This window comes from Myiozetetes cayanensis, unplaced genomic scaffold (genome assembly GCF_022539395.1).
Source record: "Myiozetetes cayanensis isolate MyiCay16 unplaced genomic scaffold, myiCay2020 scf26, whole genome shotgun sequence".
NCBI classification, from domain to species: Eukaryota; Metazoa; Chordata; class Aves; order Passeriformes; family Tyrannidae; genus Myiozetetes; species Myiozetetes cayanensis.
Genome location: NW_026087477.1, coordinates 675,783 through 696,204, shown reverse-complemented (window position 1 = coordinate 696,204; position 20,422 = coordinate 675,783). Strand labels below are relative to the sequence as shown.

At 53.2% G+C, this 20,422-nt stretch overlaps 1 protein-coding gene across 4 annotated transcripts in view; it reads left to right on the top strand.

The window, feature by feature from the left end:
* LZTS3 (leucine zipper tumor suppressor family member 3) overlaps window positions 1-20,422 on the top strand; it is a 48,432-nt gene that overhangs the window by 8,963 nt on the left and 19,047 nt on the right. The window contains exon 1 of one of the 4 annotated variants that reach the window (XM_050321053.1): window positions 16,618-16,787. The exons of 2 other annotated variants lie outside the window; for them this stretch is intronic. The gene's annotated coding sequence lies outside the window, so the exon portion shown is untranslated. Of the gene's footprint in view, window positions 1-16,617; window positions 16,798-20,422 lie in introns of those variants that run through there. One more of the 4 variants, XM_050321052.1, reaches the window with a different exon arrangement.

The following is a 20,422-nucleotide window of genomic DNA, read 5'->3' as shown; positions in this document are numbered from 1 at the left end:
CCGGAGTCCCAGCTCCTCGTGGCCCCATCCTGCTTCAGGTTTCCCAAAGGAGATAAAACCAGGCTTGTTCCACTTCTGCCTGCCACCAACTCCCATCGGGGGATTGTTGCATCCCAGGCTGGCAACTCCCTTCCAGAAGTGGTAATCAGCTTTCCTTAGAGAGCTGGCTCTGGGGCAGGTCGATGGTGGGGATGGGAGGAGAGAGCTCTTCCCGGGCTCTTTCACCCTGGCGTTTTCCAGGGGGGAGAACTCCCCCCTGCTCCCCACCTTTGGGGGGACGTCCTACAGAGGTGTCCAGGTATTTCCCAGCTGAAGACCTGACTTCTCCCTCTCATCCCAACCTGCTTGGCTGGTGGGCACCACCCCTCTCCATCATCCCCATCAAACTGACGAGCAATTACCCGGATTGCTTTCCATTCACGACACTTCTCCTCCTTAATTTATCTCAGGGATGTTTCCTTTCCCCCCTATTTCCCTTCTACCCTCTATATCCCCTTTACCTCTCCCCATTTCCCATCTCCAAGGGCTTTTTGATCCCCCCAGGATGGCTTTACTCCAGCACACACAAGCCTGCATAATGGCTGTTGACACCGTAACTTCATTTGAATCGATCTTGTTTGCTAATTAGCTGATTGCAGTAATTGGCATGAATTACCCTGGGGGATTCTGCCTCCCTGGGGGGTGGGCAGTGGCCTGCATGTCCCACATAAGAGGTGGGAATGGCAGCAGGGAGATGGTTTCTGCTTCAGGGACACCTCTTACGGGTATCCCAGTGACTCGTAGGGGTAAAGAAGAGTTACAAGAGGGGAAGCACAGCCTGGGACAGCGATTTTTAACTCTCAAAGTGCCTGAGAGGCCCCAAAATTTCAACTATATGCAGCTACTGTGGAGCCTAAAATGGGTTAATAAAGTGCCTGTTTATGGGATGGAGGGATGAGGGGATGTGACTCTACCTCAAAATGTAACTGGAGATGACTCAAACACTGGGTTAGAGAGAAACCAAATCAAGTGGCTGTTTTTAGAGGTCGTAATTCCCTTGTAAAAATTCACTGCCAAAAAAATTTATGGAGGGTGAAACACCAACCTAGTGGTTGAGTGAGGAGGGACCAGGCAGTGTCGTGGGGAGTGTCCTCTGATGGCACCAAACCATTCCAAAAGCAACCTCGGGTGGGAGGTATCCCTGAAAAGCTCTGAGGCTGGGGGGTAATGGGGAAGGATCCGTGAGATTCTCCCCTTCCTGGTGTGTTTTTGTCTGATCACCAGCTGCCCAGGGAAGATGGGAAGGCCTCCATGAAACCCAGCTGGAAACACCCCTGTCCCAGCCCCTTGGCACCCAGTGAAGAGCCAGCATTCCCCATCGAAAGCTTTAAGGATAAAGAAGGGGGAGAGCACCTTTTCTCAAGGGCAGAAAGGACAAGGGGGAATGGCTTCCCACTGCCAGAGGGCAGGGAGAGGTGGGATATTGGGAAGGAATTGCTGGCTGTGAAGGGGGGGAGGCCCTGGAATGAATTTCCCAGAGAAGCTGTGGCTGCCCCTGGATCCCTGGAAGTGTCCAAGGCCAGGTTGGAGCAACCTGGGCTAGTGGAAGGTGTCCCTGCCCAGGGCAGGAGGGTGGAATGAGATGCTCTTTAAGGTCCCTTCCAACCCAAACCATTGCCACGATAACTCATTTTTTTAAGCAGAATAACCTCGTCACTCCACAGCAAAGCACCTCACATGAGCACATTTCCATCTGTGGAGCTGCCTGGGTCATCTCACACAACCTGCCCCTGTTGGAGTTGAATGAATCTGTGAAGTGCTGCTTTGCATGAGCCATCTATTTATATTGACAGCTTCCCACGCTCCATTCCTCCAGCCCTGCATCACTTTCTGCCAGGCTCAGCTGCATCATTCCAGCTCTTCTTCTTCTTCTTTCCCCCTTTTATTTTTATTTTTTTATTATTATTTTTTATTTTTTTAATATTGCCCTGTAATTATCATCTTTCCAGTCTTCTGGGATATCACAGAGAAATCCTGGGATTTTTTAGAGAGGATGAGCAGGAGGCAACACCACTCCTTGTCCTGCTTCCATGGGACTCTTGGGAGCAAATTAATCTGAACCCGCTGTTTAAAAATGTTTATCCTTAGGCCATGCCATTGAGCGTCTTCCTGGGTTACTGATGGACTAGAAAGCTCTTGGTTGTCCCTGTGCAATGTGAGAACATCAGCCTGCTTTTTCCAAAGCCAGAACAGGAATTATTGAGCTTTTTTTTTCTCCCTCGTTATCAGCAATTTTTCTGATCTCCAGCTTGAGCTCAGGCAACGCTGCCGCAGTTATTTCGCCGCTCTTCATTTTGGAAAATCAAATTAAAAGCCCTCTCCTCCCTGTTGTCCATGAGCCTCCAGGAGAGATCTAATATGGCCAAGGCCTGGGAAGGGGATTCATTCATTGCAAACTGAATTGCAGAGTAAATTCTGTAAGTTTATTGAACCAGAATATCAACAGTTTTTGTCCTGGTTGACAGTTCTTACGTATTTCGGGTGGAGAAGAGACAGCCCAAAATAAAACTGGGGGTCTCCAAGACCCTTTGACTTCCTGCCAAGAGGCCAGATTGTTGCCAGAGCTTTTATTCTTTACTTTAAGAGGGTGAAATTATTAGCTGGGCATCCAGCAGCTGAATAAACACCATAAACAGGTCTCAGCCACGTGCAAAGCCATCAGTCACGGGGGGCTGTGGCGCTGTCACCTTGCCATCTGTGTGGGTCCCTTCACCCCTGAAATCACACAGGGGGGGCCACAGGGACCCCAGGGCCAGGTCAGAGCAGACACAACCCCTCTGTGCAGCCAGGTTGGCATCACCTGAGGCTCCCTTTTCCCTCTGGATCCATCCAGAGCCCTGGGCGCAGGGAGAAGCGGGCGGTGCTGGATGCTCAGGGACATCCTGAGTTTGCACTAATTTACCTGATGGTCGAGTCTCCAAACACTCAAGGAGCAGCTGGATCCATCTGTGAGGGCTTGGCAGGGTCTGTGTTGGACCTGGGCTGGCCAGGAGACGATTATCCCACTTTTCCCACTGTGGAGGGGTTGTGCTGGCGGAGCTGCTGTTGAACAGGGACAAGTGACACGTGTGGGAGTGGCTGGATCGTCTGATCTTAGGGAGGAGCTGGGAGAGCACACGGGGCTCAGCAGGGAGAAACAGACCCTGCTTTTCCTCTCCAAAGGTTTGCAGGGTTGGACACAATGAAATTCCCTCCTCCCTCTCTTACCCAAAGCAGCCACATCCCGAGAGGAATTCAATGCCGCGTTTGAATCCATTCAAAACACACGTCAGGGTCAAACCTTTAGAAAGCCACAAAGAAAACAAACCCAAAGACAAAAAAGCTATTCTGGAGGAGGGGAGGGGAAGGAAGTGGCTCCCAAAATATCAGTGGCAACCTTTCTCTTACAACCCCAGCTGTGGGCTGGGGGTCTCTCCACCGAGCAGGGCAGATGTAAGCACGTCCTTCTGCACCTCCCTCTGGGTGGGAGGAGGCCCCAGTGATCAGAGTGCGGAGTTTTGGGCAGGTTGGGTTAGGACTATGAGGGTCTGGGTGCTGGAGAGGGGACATCTCCTGGTGGGAAGGCTCCTGCAGGGTGGAGGGGGCTTGGCTGGCACCGAAGGACCATGGGCCCCCTGCTCTATCCCATCTCCCGAGGTCACCACCTCCCTGGCCACGTGGCTGTGTGGGCTCCTGGGGCCAGCTGGTGGCTTTCAGAGGCTGTGCTGCTCCTGGCTGTGATCCCACCTGGATGTCCAGAGGCAGCTGGACACACTCCTGGTCCCCACATCTCCAAAATACTTCGGGTTGTGTTTTTCCTGCATTTCTGCTCTTAAGCTGGAACCACTAAGTGAGATTCTACTGAGGGACGTTTCAAGAAGGGGCCTTTGAACCATTCTCATTTGGGGTTAAAGCTCTGGCACTTGGGAAGAGATGGGGGTGGATTTGAAGCTGGAGGAGGGAGTGGGATTCAAACCAGAACCAACTGAAATCCAGCTGGGTGGGCACAGACACAAACAGAAGGCCCTACTTTCTGCTGGGCATCTTATTTCGGTGGAGGAGGCATCTGCAGGTGTAGAAACCCTCACTGGCAGGGCTGAACCCCAAAAAAGGACCCCAGGAAATCCCAGGAGGAGGAGAAGGGAGTGAGGATGCTCACTCAGCTCTCAGTCCCATCAAGCCCATCTCTGCTGACACATCTCAGCTCCATCACCCCTGGCATTGTGATGGCATCACCCTCCTGCTTGGGAAGGCAAGGCTGTCCCTCAGAGGGTGGCCAGGGGTCACTCTGGACACAAACACAGGGTCTGTTTGGAGCAGTTGCAGGGACAGGCGATTTCCCCACAGCCCGTGACGTGTCTCAGGAATTTGTGGTCCGTGACGGGTGAGTCAACGGGAGCGGGAAAAGCCTGGCTATTTTTAGGGCCACTGACATTTGGGGGTGTTTAACCCCTTGTCCCTCCTCCCTCAGAAGGGTCTCACTTGTGGGGCAGCCCCCCCAGAGCAGGACTGGGGTCCAAGGCATCATCAGTGCAAGGCTGACCTTGGCAAAAACAGCTCTGCAGAGACAGGGCCAGGAGAGAAGAGGGGGAAAAAATGACCCTTCCCAGGGAAAACAGGTGGTGCTTCCTGGGATGAAGGAGGCAGGATCAGGTAGAGGCTAAGAGCCATAAAGACAAGGCAAGGCAAAGGCACAGGGAGAATCACAGAGTCATTAAAGTTGGAAAATCTCTCCAAGATCACCAAGTCAAACCGTTCCCCCAGCACTGCCAAAGCCACCACTGACCCCTGTCCCCAAGTGCCACATCCACAGGGATTTTAAACCCCTCCAGTGATGGGGACTCCAACACTGCCCTGGGCAGCTGTGCCAGGGCTGGACAGCCCTTTCCATGAAGAAATTTTCCCTGTTGTCCATCCTAAACCTCTCCTGGCACAGCTGGAGGCCGTTCTCTCTCCTCCTGTCCCTGTTCCCTGGGAGCAGAGCCCGACCCCCCCCGGCTCCCCCCTCCTGTCAGGGAGTTGCAGAGCCAGAAGGTCCCCCCTGAGCCTCCTTTTCTCCAGGATGAGACCCCCCCCAGCTCCCTCAGCTGCTCCTGCTGCTCCAGCCCCTTCCCAGCTCCGTTCCCTTCCCTGGTATTTTGTCCAAGCTCTACCTGCTTCCTCAAGTGCTCTGAGGTCTGTGGGTCTGTCTGCACCAGGGAGATCCCCCCTCTGCTATAAATGCACAGGGATCAAGTTTTAAAGCTCCTCAGCAAGTCATGGAGAGCTTTCCCAGAGTTTCCTTTCCTCCTGGGACTCAGGGCCAGGTGGCATTGTGGCTGCCTTTTCCCAGGGATGCTCTTCCTTCCCGCAGCATTCCCAAAACATCAGCCACCACCTCCCCTTCCCCACCATCCCCCCTTCCTGCTGGAGACGAGTTCCCCGTCCTGTTGTGCAGATTTAGGTCCCTTCACAACAGCTAATCCATCCTCAGCTTAGGAAATCCAGTTTAACTTAGTTTGGCAAAATATCAAGGTGTTTGTGGCTTTTGGTTTTGGGGGATTTTTGTGGGGGTTCCATTTGTTTTGTTTTTTTTTTTTTTTTTTTTTGTGGGAGATTGTGTGTTTGTTTGTTTGTTTGGGGATTTTGGGTTCGGTTTTAATTTTGGTTTTCTTGTTGTTGTTCTTGCAGTTTTTAATGTGTTTTTTTGGTGGGGTTTCTTTGGAGCATTATGAACACCAGACCCTCTGGGTTATAACCACTTGAGTTTTCCCTGATCATTCTCCAACCCGTTGCCTTCCTGGGACACAAGGGGGGCACTTAATGTTTTAGGGATGAGCAGCAGGGAAAATCAATATGAACTTTTGAGCTCCATGATCTTAAAAGGTCTTTTCCGACCTCAGTGATTCTGTGAACAACGGGCAAGGACAGGTGGAAAAGGGCTGGGTTTGGTTTGACTGCCTGCTTTATAATCCCTCAATACACTCCCAAATTTGACTTCTGTGCAGTTTTCACTGGCTCCTGATGGATTTCTGCTCCATGAACTTTACCCTGGAACACAGGTACCTACTGCATCCCATGGCAGGAGGTCCCCAGGACACTGTGTGAGGAAGGCCTTTCTTTCTTTTCTCCCTGATTTCTGCCTTTACCTGCTTCCTGGTGTTTTGTTTTGTTTTGTTTTGTTTTGTTTTGTTTTGGCTAAGCGCTCCTTCTTTCCACACTGAAAAGGACTCCACACATCCCTGTGTCATTTGACCATGGCTGCAATCCCGCTCCCAACCCCTGTCTTAACAGAGGGGTTTTTTGGCACTGCCCCAAAGCCACCTTGTAAAGCCTCCTGGGAATGTGTGAGCGATTTGTCAGCACAGATTCCTTTAAAAACCCGAGGAAAAACGCTGGAAATCCTCGTGGTGTTTGAACAGGCGGATCCCAGAGCAGCCCCTGTCGGCAGCACGGGTGAGATGAACGGCGTGGGATTGCTCAGAGCCCAGACAAGGGGCTGTCAGGCTGTCATCTGTAAGGCTTGGACCAGGATGGGGGATAAAAAAGCCTGAATTCACGAAAATGCAGCCCGGGAAGAAACAGAATGCAGGGTTATGGGCAGGATCTCTCTCAGTGAGGATGAAGGGGCCAGAGGAATGGATGGATTCTGGGCATGGAGGCAGGAGAGGCGTCTTGCTGTGAGTCCCTGGAGCAGGGATCATGCAGGAGTGCAGTGTCCCACCCAGAGTCAGCCCCAGAGCCAGCACTGCTACGGGGGGATTTCCATCCCCACCTGACACGTACCACAAGTCCACTTAAAACCAAGATCCCAGAGCTCCTCCCCAGCCTTGCTTTGCTCTTTCCAGACTTCTGGTCACAGTAAAGCTCTGCCTTAGGACACACCTGCCTCAACAGACCCCAGCACAACCCAGGCTGAAGCCCCTCTTGCTTTTGAGCTTTCCTTGGCTTCCCAAACACCCCTGGGATGGTGTCAGTGCCCAGAGCATGCTCAGCTTCACATGTGGAAACACCAGCCAGACAGGGGTTAAAGGTCTCTCCTAAAGTGTGTTTGGAGTTTTGGGGACCAGGAGGAGGGGTGAGGTGTTCGTGGGACATGGAGGATCACACACCTCGCTGCTCTGAGGGAGAGAAATGAGCTTGACCTGAGCATTTGTGGCTCTGGAGAAGACTCTCGTTGGGTTTGGGATAGAGATGAGACGGGAAACATCCTATAAACAAAAATCCAGTGTTCAAGCCCCATCCAAAAGATATCTGTGGGTATCAAGGGCATCACTGAGCCTGGAGAAGGCATCTTGCTGCCTGCTGTGGAGGCAGGAGTAGAAGAAGAGGCATCTGGGACTTGATCCTGGCCATGAGGAGATTTGCAGTGCATCATCTAAGATCATCAAGTCCAACCATTAACCCAGCACCTCTGTGGTCCCCGTGAAACCACTTAAACCAGCCAGGAGCTTGTTTTCTCTCCTGCAAATCATTTACAGAACTGCTTTCCCTCCTTCCCTGCTCCCACATCGTCCTTCTCCCCCCTCTCTCCTTTCCACACAGAAAGATGGTGCCAAATGCTGTGTGATTGGGGGTGTCACTCCCCACCTCCCCCCGTGACAAGAATTTCTGAAGAGGAGGGGTTTTCCTAAGTGTTCCCCAGGAGCACTGGGATGGAAGCAGCACCCTGGGAGCCAGGGAAAACCAGATGGGAGCAGGGTTAGGGCAGGAGGGAAATGCCAGCAGGCTTTTATCCCTGGAAGGTGCAGGCACAGAACACAACCCGTTGTTCTGTTTTGGGGTAAACCATCAGTCCATGATCTGCAAAGCTCAGGTGAGCAGTAAAAGTCACAAAGCCTGTAATGGGAGAGAGGAAAATTGCCCAGTAAGGACAGGGTGATTGCTCCAGGGACACTTTCCAGCACCTTCCAGTGCCTAAAGGGGCTCCAGGAGAGCTGGAGAGGGATTTTGGGCAAGGGCTTGAAGGGACAGGACAAGGGGGAATGGCTTCCCACTGCCAGAGGGCAGGGTAAGATGGGATATTGGGAAGGAATTGTTGTCTGTGAGGGTGGGGAGGCCCTGGCCCAGGTTGGCCAGAGAAGCTGTGGCTGCCCCTGGATCCCTGGAAGTGTCCAAGGCCAGGCTGGACAGGACTTGGAGCAACCTGGGCTAGTGGAATGTGTCCCTGCCCATGGCAGGGGTTGGGACTGGGTGACCTTTAAGGTCACTTCCCCAAAACCATTCTGTGATTCCATGATTTTGATTGGTGATGGTCATCTTCAGGCTGACTGGGGAAAGGTTTCATATCAGCCACAGGGTGCTGTAGGAAAAGCCCCAGAGGACACCAGGGCAGTGGAAGAAGGTTTGGGCTGGACATGAAAACACAGACAGAGACATCATGGATTGTTTGTCCATGTGCTGTCTGATCATCTGGGTTTTCCTTTCCTGGGAAGACCATTCCTGATCATTTCTGACAGACCCTGAGCAGCTCCTGAGAGTGTAAACAGCAGTAAAATGGTCTTTTTCTCTGGCCAGGTCTCACCTCACATCCTCTGGGTTGTTTATTCAGTCATTACAGGGCAGCTCACATGTTTCATTAGATCTGACCCCAATTACAGCTCTGCTGAGCTTTGTTGTCCTCCCCTTTCTCCATCCTCCATTTCTCTGTGTCTTCTGAGGTAGAAATAATGCAGACCTGAGAAACAGGGAGGATTTGTCACCCCTCTCTACGAGTCCAGGATGGAGAGGGCATTTTCCCACCTGAGGGTGGTTCATCCAAGCTGGACACACACACACACTCACACAGCACAGCCAGAATCATTTTCTCACCAAGCTGGTGCTCAGTGTCCCACACTCCTGGCCCTGCACAGCCCCAGCTTCCCAGCAGAAGTTGTTGCTGGAGGAGCTTCTTTGGAGGAGAGGTGGATGTATTCCCTCACTGTTTTCTTTGCAGCAGAGCTGCTGGTGCTTTCCAGGGCTTTCAGGGTTGGTGATGAGCAAATGGATGACGAGAGGAAACCAAATCTGTGCTTCAGTTCATCCTCCAGCCCTGCCCCAAGGCTTGCTATTGTGTCCTTCGTGTTTCCAGCTTGGAGAGCAGAGCCTTGTCCCATCTCCAGCTCCACACGAAAAGCCCTCCATCAAACCGAGAGGTTTGCAACCTCTCCTTCTGTTCCAAAGCACCTTTTCTTCCTCTTCCAGAGGATCTGGAGGGATGGGAGAAGCCTTCAAAGCCCGAAGCTGGTTCTGAAGTCCAAAGCTGGGCAGAGCAAAAGGGTTTGTTTCCCACTCGTGACGGAGCAGAGAGCCCAGGAACCTGTGAGAGAGCAACACCTCCCTGCAAATCAGGTCATTTATTCAGCGAGGGGAAAAAAAAAAAAAGAGGCTTCCCAAAGGCTCAGAGCACTGGGGCAGAAATTAAGGAGCATTTGAAGGAGGAGGGAAAGCCAAGCCCTGGCTTTGCCATTCCTGCCCTCCTGCTGCACCCCCACGGCCTGGCAGGCACTGAGGGAGGCCGGGAAAACATTCCACTCATCTCACACCGCTTCAAAACCTCGGAGCCACCTTTGCAGGGGGACTCAGGGCAGCTGCCACACCGAACTCCAGATTATTTTGCTGGCTGGCAAACCAAAAAAAAAACTAAACAGCCCAAACCCCTCCATGTGCCTGTTGTCTGGCTCTATAGCCAATGTACACGGAATGATAAAGCCCCTGGCACCCATCTTGGGAGAGCTAAATATAGATTTTGGAAAGGGGATGTGGTAATATTTCCTTTAGATGTGTGGTGCAGATGTAATTACTGCTCCGGAGATGCAGCCGCAGATGATGACGCAGGATGCCCTTATGTAATCGGCTTCATTATGCAGATATGGAAATTTTCCCTCCCTGGCCCGTCCCCTACTCTCCTCTCAAAGTCCTTCTTTTTGTTTTTTTCCCCTCAACTCTCTGTGGCCCGTCCCAGAGGCGATGGGGTGAGGTCCACAGGCTTCCAGAAGGGCAGTTCCGTGGAAAACCCCTCCCTGGGGTCCCTCAGTGAAGGAGCAAAAGGAGTTGATGGCTTGGAATCTGCTGTGTTGGCTTCAGCAGGGCTGGGAAAAGGCCCCTCTTCACCCGATGGACAGGAAGGGGGTCACGTTGGAGCCAGGTCTCCCCTGGCATCTGCTGTGGCTTGGATGTCAGCAGACATCAGCATCCTCAGCCATCTGCTCCGTCCTCCCGCTCCAGAGCAGCACCTGCACGCACAGCCAGTCCCCTGATCCCTCCCCAGGAGGGGCTGGGGGATGCCCAGGCTGCCAGGGAGCCACAGAGGAAAGCTGCTTTGCCGTGGCAGGGGGAAGGCTTGGTGGGACACCCTTGCTCCACAGGTTGCTCCAGGGTGCAGGAGGATCTCCCAGGTGACCCACAAAGTCACTCCTGGCGGGGTGAAGTCACAGCATGACCGAAGGTCTCCAGCCAGAAATGCTTCCAAACCGGCGTGATTTGTGCCTAAACCAGAGGGATTTTTGCCTGCGGATCCTTTCTGAGTTTTGTCCATTTTGTTGCTTCAAATTCCCTCTGTCCCACTGTCATTCTCCTGTGGCTGGACAGCCCACAGAGGTCAGAGCCACGGATATCTCCCGGATAAAAGGCTTCCTCCACCACCAGTGCTGGTCAGAGGGGACACAGTCCCCTGGCATGACCAGTGAATCCTGCCTCGACCACAAATATTCAGGAATAAAGGTTGATGAGTATCCTGGAGGCATCACCCTGTACCTGCAGCACAGTATGGCTGAGCACCCTTCTGCTCCTACCCTCTCCCATCCCTCTTCCTGGCCAAATCTGGGTCCTTCCCTGCTGCGTTTGAGGATTAAAACCGGATGGAGAGAGGTGACTCCTAGTTCTGGGCCATCCTGTCAGCATCAAATGTGGGTCATCAAGACCTTTCCTTCTCATTTTCTCCACGTGGCATCCGAGCCAGCGCGTGGATTGAGGAGGATGAGCCTGGAGATGAACGAGCCTGAATCCTTCGGTGGCTGGAGCAGGACTGGAGACAAAACCACTGGTTATCCACTGGACAAACTGGTTTCCAGACACGGTTCAGTGCCAGTGACTGCAAAGGAATTTGTCTTCGGGGCAGGGAATACCCGCATTCCTGGGAGGACAAAGGAGTCGTGGGGAAGGCAATGGCTGGGGGATGTGTTTATAGTACTCAGGCCACTTATTAACTGCAAATTCCCGGAGCTCAGGGCCATGGATTCTGATGGAATTTCAGCCCACGCTCACTTTCAGTCAGCCAAATCCCTCCCTGTGGATTGTGTCAGCTGGGTCCTCGTGGACTGGAAATGGAGTGTAGGCCTTGGGTCCTGCACTGAGGCTTGGCAGCCACCACAGAGGTGCTCCAGGATCCCTGCTTGGTCTTCCACTGCCCCTCCAGAAGCTCCTTCTTCCCAGGACTTTGGGATTCTCTCTGCTTCTGCTTTTGCTGAAACCATTCAGCCACCAAGTCGTGCCCAGGGGAGAGGTTGGCCATGGTGGAGATGGAGTCAGATGGGACATCACGGGTAAACACACCCGATGAGGATTGAGCCTGGTGTTCCTCCCTGAAAAAAACCTCCCACCCCAAGCCAAGGGGGCTGTGCTGAATCCCTAATTCCAGATAGGGAGAGAAAAGGCACTTTCAAACAGGATCCATGGACACCTGGTGGTTTCAGTGGAAATCCAGCCCTCCTGGCTGCCAGTTAGTTTGCTCCAAGTTATTTTTTACCAGACCTGGCCTGATACTTTGGGACTGTGAATGGGAGGTTTGTCTCCCTTGTTCTGGATGAGCACCCAAAGGTATTTAAGGAATGGTTTTAAACTAAGAGATGAGAGATTTAGATTAGATATTAGGAAAAAGCTCTTCCCTGTGAGACCAGTGAGGTCCTGGCACAGGTTGCCCAGAGAAGCTGTGGCTGCCCCATCCCTGGAAGTGTCCAAGGCCAGGTTGGAGCAGCCCGGGCTAGTAGAAGGTGTCCCTGCCCATGGCAGGGGGTGGAATGAGATGGTCTTTAAGGTCCCTTCCAACCCAAACCATTCTGATTCTATAATTCCTTGATTCTCTGGTCTAGAAGTTAGTTGGGAAACCTGGCAACACCTGGCAGCACCTGGCATTCCCAAGGATATTGGCCACTGCCCACTGGAGACCTCACTGGCAATGGCATCATTGGGGTTGTCCAGCCAAGGCATGAAGGGAGGGCAGGAGGAAAGGACAACACTGCTTCCCCACACACTTTTTTTTTTCAGTTATTAAGTGTTAGATGAAGGCCTTGGCCAGCATTAACATAATTTGATTTCCTGTGGGAGGAAAAAAATCTCCCTGGCTGGTGAACCAGACCCTCCTTCACCTGTTCCTCTCGTGAGCTGCAGGGAGGAGGGTGGTCATTTACTGTTCATCTCTTCAGTTACAAGAGCAACAGGCACAGGACAGGAGGGCCACGTGGTTTGGGACTTTTACAGACCCTTTTACAGACCTGGCCCACATCCCATGGCCAAGCCACCACACCAGAGCATCCCAGAACACACACACACCTCTCCCCGCCAAGCTTTCACCACCTGCACGTGGAGACGCAGGAGCCTCTCCTGATTTATGGGAAGACCTGGGCCACGCACCAGGCTGTGGTTTGCCAGCACTGAGAGGCTTTGTCTGCCCTGTGTGGATGCAGGAGGAGACAGCTTAGAGCAGCAGGGATGTTTTTTCCAGAACAGGAAACCATCCCTCTGGATGAATAAACCAGAGTCTTTTGGCTTGTTCGTGTTGGCTCGAGCTGAGCAGGCAGATGTTAAGGATTGGAGACAGGAAGGCTCCCCCACTGCAGCAGATGGCATCAGCCCAGCTTTGTGGTGCCAACCCAGCCTCAGGACCCCCTGCCATCCCCTGGGGCAGCCTGGAGAAGGTCCTCTCCCACCCTCAGCTCTGTGTGGGTACGAAGGGGCCTCCCATGGGCTCAAATTATTCCACTTTAAAAGCAGGAACAACCCAGATAAACACTGGGTATCCACTTCTTTGTGGCATTTCTCCTGGGAGCTCAGCCCCAGAGCTTGTTTGGGGATTTTATCAGCTTTCCTAGAGGAAAGGTTGGATTTTCTGGAATGGCACAGCCGTGTCTTCAATCTGCAACTTCCCAGTCCCATCCTGCACGTCTGGCTGTGGTCCCTGTGATCCCTGCAGGGGCACCCACATCAAATCAAAGCATCATCTCTGCAGGAACACAGGGAAAACCTTGTACTGAAAGCAGGATCAGGTCCTTGCTCTGAAGATCAGCATGGAAATCTCTGCTCTAGTAACAGATAGTGGGGAAGAGCTTCAAACCAAGCCTGGTGAGGAGGTGCTGCAGGAGATCTGCGTTCAGCATCTCTGGTTATAATCTTGAGCTGCACCAGGAGAGGCTTGGGTTGGACATGAGGAAAAAATTCTTCACAGAAAGGGTGATCAGACAATGGAATGGGCTGCCCAGGGAGGTGGTGGAGTCACCACCCCTGGAGGTGTTTAAGGACAGACTGGACGTGGCACTCAGTGCTCTGGGCTGGGGGCAAGGTGGGGATCAGCAACAGCTTGGACTCGAGGATCTCAGAGGTTTTTTCCAACATAATTGAGTCTGTGATTCAGGGCAGAAAATGTTTCACCAGTTGTGCAGCTGCAGTCCAGGGAGCTCGGAGATCTCTGGGATCTTGAAATGAAATGGTTCCAAGAGAAAGGAAATCACCCTGCCTGGGGGGGGGCTGCTCAAAGCCTGACACTTCTGCAAGGGAAAGGGAAAGGAAAACAGAAGGATACAGGGAACAAAGAGTTTGGGGTTTGGGAGAGTCTCTTTTTCTTATCATTCTCAAGAGGAATAAGGGTTTGGGTGGATGTTCAAAGCCTCTTCCTCAAGGCAGAAGGAGGCTTTTTAGGTGGATAACTCCAACCCTGGGCTGGAGGTCACCTCATGGGGTTGGGTCTGGGTGCACAGGCCATCCATAGCCACCCATAAAGGGCAGTGTAGAGATGGATAAACCCCCTCAAAGGGACCAGACTGAGTCTTGATGGTTCTGTCCATGGGGACAGGGAGACACAACGGCCTGGATGCAGCACAAAGGGATGCTGGATGCCAACTGGGGGGGTCTCTGCTGGCTCTCAGAGGTGGTGGAGGGGCTCTGGGGAGGTGACTCTGGTGGGTGAAGAGGTTCACGTCTCAGAGACCGGAGACCTGGGTTAGAAACGGGAGTTCAGGGTTCAAAAGTTTACGGCTTGCCCGAGAGCGCCAGGAGCGCGGGTTATCCCAGCCTTTCCAGCCTTCTCCAAAGTCTCTCCTATCATGATTTATTCATCTGTGGGAAGAGCTAAGACATAACTCAGCTCCCAAAGGGAGAACAAGCACAGCCTAAACCAGCTGCAGTGTCAGGGAACTGCCTGGCTCCTGTGAGCTCTGCCCAGCCTGGGCCTGCTGCAGCTCCACGCCGCGATCCAAGGGCTCCTGCTCGGGCAGCTTCCCCAAATCCCACTGGGGAGGAGGGTCCAGGTCCTGACAGAGCTCCTGGATCAGCTCTGGTTATTGCAGGAGTTGGCTGCTTCCAAGGTGCACACGCTGGGAATCTCCTGGCAATGCAGGAACCAGCCTGTTTCTTGGAATTCTTTGCCTCTGGAGTTAAAGGGCAGAATTAAGAGTTTGAGTCTCCACAGGGACCCATTCTGGTATAATTTACACCTTCCCCACGTACCCCAGGGGTGTGTTTTGCCCTGGTTTAAATGCAGCATAACCCATATTTGATTATTTTAGCGTTGTTGCTGTTTTGCTGCTCTTGCTGCTGTTTGCCCACCGATGCCAGGGCTGTTTGTGAGGCTCCAGCCAGCGACTCCTTTGATCCACAGACATCCTGCCAACACCAAATTCACTTGAGCAAATAAGTCTAAATTAGTGGCAGCTTTGTGTGGCTTTATTTCCCTCCCTTCACCACTGCAAATAATCCCATGTAAGTGCTGAGGCCGGGAGGGCTCCCGATGGGAATCCTGATTGCTCTCCTGCCTCAGTGCTGGCAGCTGGAAAAGCAGGAGAAGGAGCTCTGGACCATCCTGTGGCACTCTGCTCTGAGTGATGGGGGGGTTGGATGGCAAAAAGGAGGGAGAGCACAATCCAGGTCCAGCTTTTATCCAGGCTGGGTGGGGCTTGGAGCAACCTGGGCTACTGAAAAGTGTCCCTGCCCATGGAATGGGCCAAATGAGCCCCAGGGATGGAGCTAAATGATCTTTAAGGTCCCTTCCAGCCCAAACCATGCTGAGATTCTATGGACATGTCATCCTATTTACCCAATTCTCTACCCCTCTCTTCCCCTGTTAGGAAGACCCCAAAATAACTATTTGAGGGGAAACAAGATGTTTTGAGACGTTCCTTCTTAGAAAAAGCCAAGTTGTCCAACTTCCATTCTGAGCAAAAACAAGCTGTCAGAGCCTAAAATTCTCATCTGAAAAAAAAGAAAAACCAAATCAGCTGTTGGACCCCCAAATCCCTGTTTGTGCAAAAACAAGACTTCAGACCCTAAAATTCCCTTTTGAAAACAAACAAGCAAACAAACAAACAAAAAAAACCCTCAAAACAGGCAGTCAGACCCCAAACCCCTATCTGAGGAAAACCCAGCTGTCAGGCCCCAAAATCCCCCTTTAGCAAAAATATGCCAGACCCCAAAACCTCCATTTGAAGGAAAACAGGCCATCAGACCCCAAAATCTGCTGTTTGAAAAAGAAACACCAAACCCAGCTATCAACCACCCCCCAAATCCCTGTTGGAGCAAAAACAAGCTGTCAGACCCTCAAATCCCTATTTGTGCAAAACCAAGCCATTAGACCCCAAAATCCCCACTTGAATAAAAGCAGGCAGTGAGACCCCAAATCTCTGTTTGAGAAAACCCAGCTGTCGGACCCCAAAGTCCCCATTTGAGCCAAAACAAGTCACCAGACTCAAACTCCCAAACGCCCATTTGAGCAAAAAGAACCCATTAGACCCTAAAATCCTTATCTGGAAAAACAAACAAACAAACAAACACAAAAACACAATAACAAAAGAACCAAAAAACCACAAGCAGGCAAAAACTCCAAACCAAAACCAAAAGTAAAACAAAAACAACAACAACAACAACCAACAAAAAAACCCAAACAAAAACAAAACAAAACAAAAAACCACAACAACAACAAATAAGGCAACCCCCCCCCCCAAAAAAAAACCCCTTAGCTGTTGGATGCCTTGGGCCCCCAAATTCCTTATTTGAGCAAAATCAGTAAAATTCCTTATTTGAAAAAAACCCACAGCTGTCTGATCCCCAAATCCCCATTAGAGCAAAACCAAGCTGTCAGACCCCAAAATTCCCATTTGGAGAAAAAAAAGTTTTCAGATCCCCAAATCCCCATTTGTGCAAAACCAAGCCATCAGACCCCCCAAAACCCCCCACTTGAAAATAAGGCAGGCAGTGTCAGACCCCGTCCCAGATCCCTATTTCGGGAAAACCCAGTTGTGATACCCCAAAATCCCCGTTTGAGCAAAACCAAGCCGTCAGTCCCCCCAAATCCCTCAGTCTGAGCCAGACCGAGCCATCATTCCCCAAAATCCCCGTCGGAGGAGGACACAAAGAGTTAAATTCCCGCGGGCGCCGTGGCCAATCCCACCGAGCAAAGGGCAGCCCTTGGCCCCGGCCCAGCAGCAGGTTGCTCTCCGCAGGTATTATTTTGGAGGTTTTTTTCCGGGATACCGGGCAGGGAAACAATGAATTTGGAGCTCGGCGGAGGATGGGGAGCTGCGGGACGCACCCCTTGGGCTGCCCAGGTGAATCGCGGTGGGTGTTTTGGTTTGGTTTGGTTTGGTTTTTCTTTTTTTTTTTTTTTTCCGGGGATCTTTCCTTCCCTCTCTCCTTCCCCCTCTCTCGCTGGGTGCCTTTGTTTGGGGCCAGGCAGGGGAATGAAGGGTGTTTTCTGGTGGATTAAGTGCGGGCTGAGCTGGCGGGACCCTTTGCAGGTGATTTTTTTGGGGAGGGGCGGGACGTCCCCAGCGGGCTGGGGTCGGAGCAGGGACGGGGGGTACAGAGGTGGGGTGATCAGGATGGGGAAAGCTGCTATTTCCCCCCCACACACACCCCCAAACTCCCCCTTGGATCCAACTGGCAGCTCCCAGCACCGGGACCTCTCAGCCCGGTGGGTTTTTGGGGCGCCGCTGCGGTTTAGCTGGCGGTGGGGACAAGCCACCATGGGGACAAGCCACCATGGGGACAAGCCACCGCAGGGACTCGCTCCACGCGTCGTGTCCGAGGAGCAGCGAGAGCACTTTCCGGGCTGGCTCCGCGCCCTTGAAATTCCTCGGGGCGAGTTAATGATAAATCCCGGCCGGGCTGGCGGCGTGGGAGCCGGTGGAGGGGTCCCCCTCGTTGTCCTTCCTGCGGCGCCAGAGGTTTGGGAAAGGTCTGGGAATGGCAGAGCCGGGCAGGGCTCGCGGGGGCCGCCGCTCGGAACGCTTCCCGGGGGATGGATCATCCCGAAGGGCAGGGTCTGGTGACTCCTGATCCCACCGCGAGGCGCTCAGGGCCCAGGAGCGGGGCTGGAGCAGGGAATCACGTCGGGATCCCTGGGATGTAGGGGTGTGTGAGGATGCTCAGGCAGGTGCTGGGGTGCCAGGCAAGGGGTGCAGCTCCATGCTGGGGCACTTCCAGGGGCAGCAGCACCGTGCAGTGAACCAGGAGCTCCCTCATTCCCTCCGGAGGAGCAGCTCGTTCCCAGCCACATTGCCAAAGGGGTTTTGGTGGATTAATGTAAGGACTGAGCCAGTGGGACCCTTTGCAGGTGCTTTTTGGGGATGGATGTACCCACTGGGCTGTGTTTGCACAGGAGGGGTCAGAGCAGGGATGGGGTGCTCAAGGTGGGGAAAGCTTACCCTGGATCCAGTAGAATCTCCTCAAGAAGGGGAAACTGAGGCACACAGGGCTGGGATGACCTCAAGTGCTCCAGCCCGTGGCGTGGAGCATCATCCCAGACCCTCAGCCCCACAGCCAGCACTGAGGCTGCTCCATCAAACGGCCCTTTCCCTATACTGAGTGAATTCTGGGAATTTTCCTTGTCCACCAGAGCTGGTGTTTTCTGGGCAGCCACTGGGACCTCAGTGGGGACAGTGACACAACCAGCACTGAGCATCTTCTGGGGGCAGCCACGAGGGCAGGTGGGCACGGGTGAGACCGTGGCCTAACCCTTCCTGATGGACACCTGGGATATGGGATGGAAGTTTGGGCTGGGCTTGAAACCACCCTGTCCCACTGGCACTCTGCCCCTTGGGATGATGGGGACAGAGATGGCATGTCATGGAAAATCCCTCCTATCAGCCCTCAGGTGCATCCTGGGGGATCCAAAATCCAGGGCTCTGGTAGCAGACAGGGAAAAGGTGGGGGGGGAAATTCCCCTGAGGATGAGGACTCTTGTCAGGTGGACAGCCCTGGTGTGGCTTCCCAAAACCTCTGTGGCAGGATAATTCCTGGTGGAAGGGTCCTTGAGGGGTCTCCAGACCACCTCAGTGCTGAAGGCAGGCTGAGCTGTGACACCAGACCCTGCTTGGTCCATTCAGGGCTTGAAATACTCCAAGGATGGAGCCTGAAAAGCCTCCCTGGGACCTTGGAGATGCACCTTGTCACATCTCCATGTCACCTGCTGAGGTTTCTCTGGGGCTCTGCTGCAGCCTCCACGATAACTTTTTATTTCTGTCCTTACTGGAGCAGCTTGAGATCAGTGTGGCCTGCCAGGTGCTTGACTTTTAATCCCACACCTTTGCCTGCTTTTTTTTTTTTTTTGGGATCCAGAAAATCCTGTGGGTTAAAACTGGGAGCGCCCTGAGATGGGGTGGGCTTGGGACAGGCGGAGCAGCTTGTTCTGGATGAGCAGTGGCAATGCCCAGATGGATTTATTGATTATTTGGCTGTCCACAGAGGGGTTTCCAGGCAGCTGGGGGGGGGGGTGTGTTCATTCCAGGAGCACCCTGAGGCAGCAGGGAGGGAAGGAGGACAAGCAGGACAGGGAGCCAAGGCCATGTGCAGATTGTGCCCGTGCTTTTCCATGATTCCCCCTCCTGCTGCTTCCTGGGGGACAGGGAAGGGTGGCACTGGACTGTGTCCCTCAAACACAGAGCAGCTGAGGAGGAAAACTGATAGCAAAGGGGGAGGATTGGCAGGGAAGGTGGAGCAGGCTGCACTGCTCAGGCTTTGTGGGGGAGAACAATGGGGCCTTTATTGGGGAAGGGAGGTGGCTGCTGGCAGGGACAGTTTGGAACACAGAGTGTCCCTTGGCCAGATGGGGGGACACAGCACTGGGATGTGGGATGGGACAGTTTGGTACCCAACAGTCAGCTGTGGGGGCAGGGAACTGGGACAGGGGATGGGACAGTTTGGTGCTCAGCATGTCCCTTGGCCAGGTGTGGGGGGATGGGAAAATGGGACATGGGTTGTGGGATGAGACACTGTGGTACCCAGTGTGTCCCTTGGCCAGCTGGGGGAACAGGGAAGTGGGACATGGGATGTGGGATGGGATAGTTTGGTACACAGTGTGTCCCTTGACCAGCTGGGGGAACGTGGAAATGGGACATGGGATGTGGGACAGGTAATCCCTGAGACAACTGAGGGGCCAGGGAAATGGGATGGGACAATTGGGAACCCATCATGTCCTTTGGGCAGAAAGGGAGACAAGGAACAGAGACGTGGGACATGGGATGGCACAGGTTGGTCCCCAGAATGTCCTTTGGCCAGCAGGTGGGACAAGGAATGGGGACATGGGATGTGGGATGGGACAGATTGGTCCCTAAAATGTCCCTTATCCACAACTATAGGAAACTGGGACATGGGAGATGAGACAGGGCATGGGCCAGTTGGGTACCAAACATATCCTTGGGTGGTGAGACTCGTCCCAAGGTGTCACTACAAGCCCCACAAACGCTGACATGACTCTCCTTGATGTGGGTCACCCCTCCCGAATCCTCTGGCAACAGGAATGGCAGTGGGTGGTTTATGGGAATTGCACATCAGGCTGGCTCTGGGGACCCTGGGGACCCTCACAGCTGGGAGTGAGGAGCATCCCAAGCTGGGAACATCCTGGACCAAGTGCTGCCACCCACTCCAGCCCTTGGCAGAGGGGTTTTGGGGATGGAGGAATGGATCAGTCCCGCGGGCTCTCCCTCGGCAGCCCAAGGAGAGCTCCCCCGAAGAGCCGCCTGGGCCTTTTCATCTCATCTCTTTTGTTTCAGGCTGATTATGTAAATAGCTGCTGCGGCCCCCATAATGAGAAAGTAGTTTCCCAGAATACAAAAAGCTGTAATTATCTCATTAGCAGGCGGAAAGGAAAAGGAAATGTTTCTAAGCCACTCTCGCTTTTATTTCCCACAGAAGCCCGAGGAAGAGCAGCCCCCCGACACGGGGGGACCTGCCTGCCCCCAGC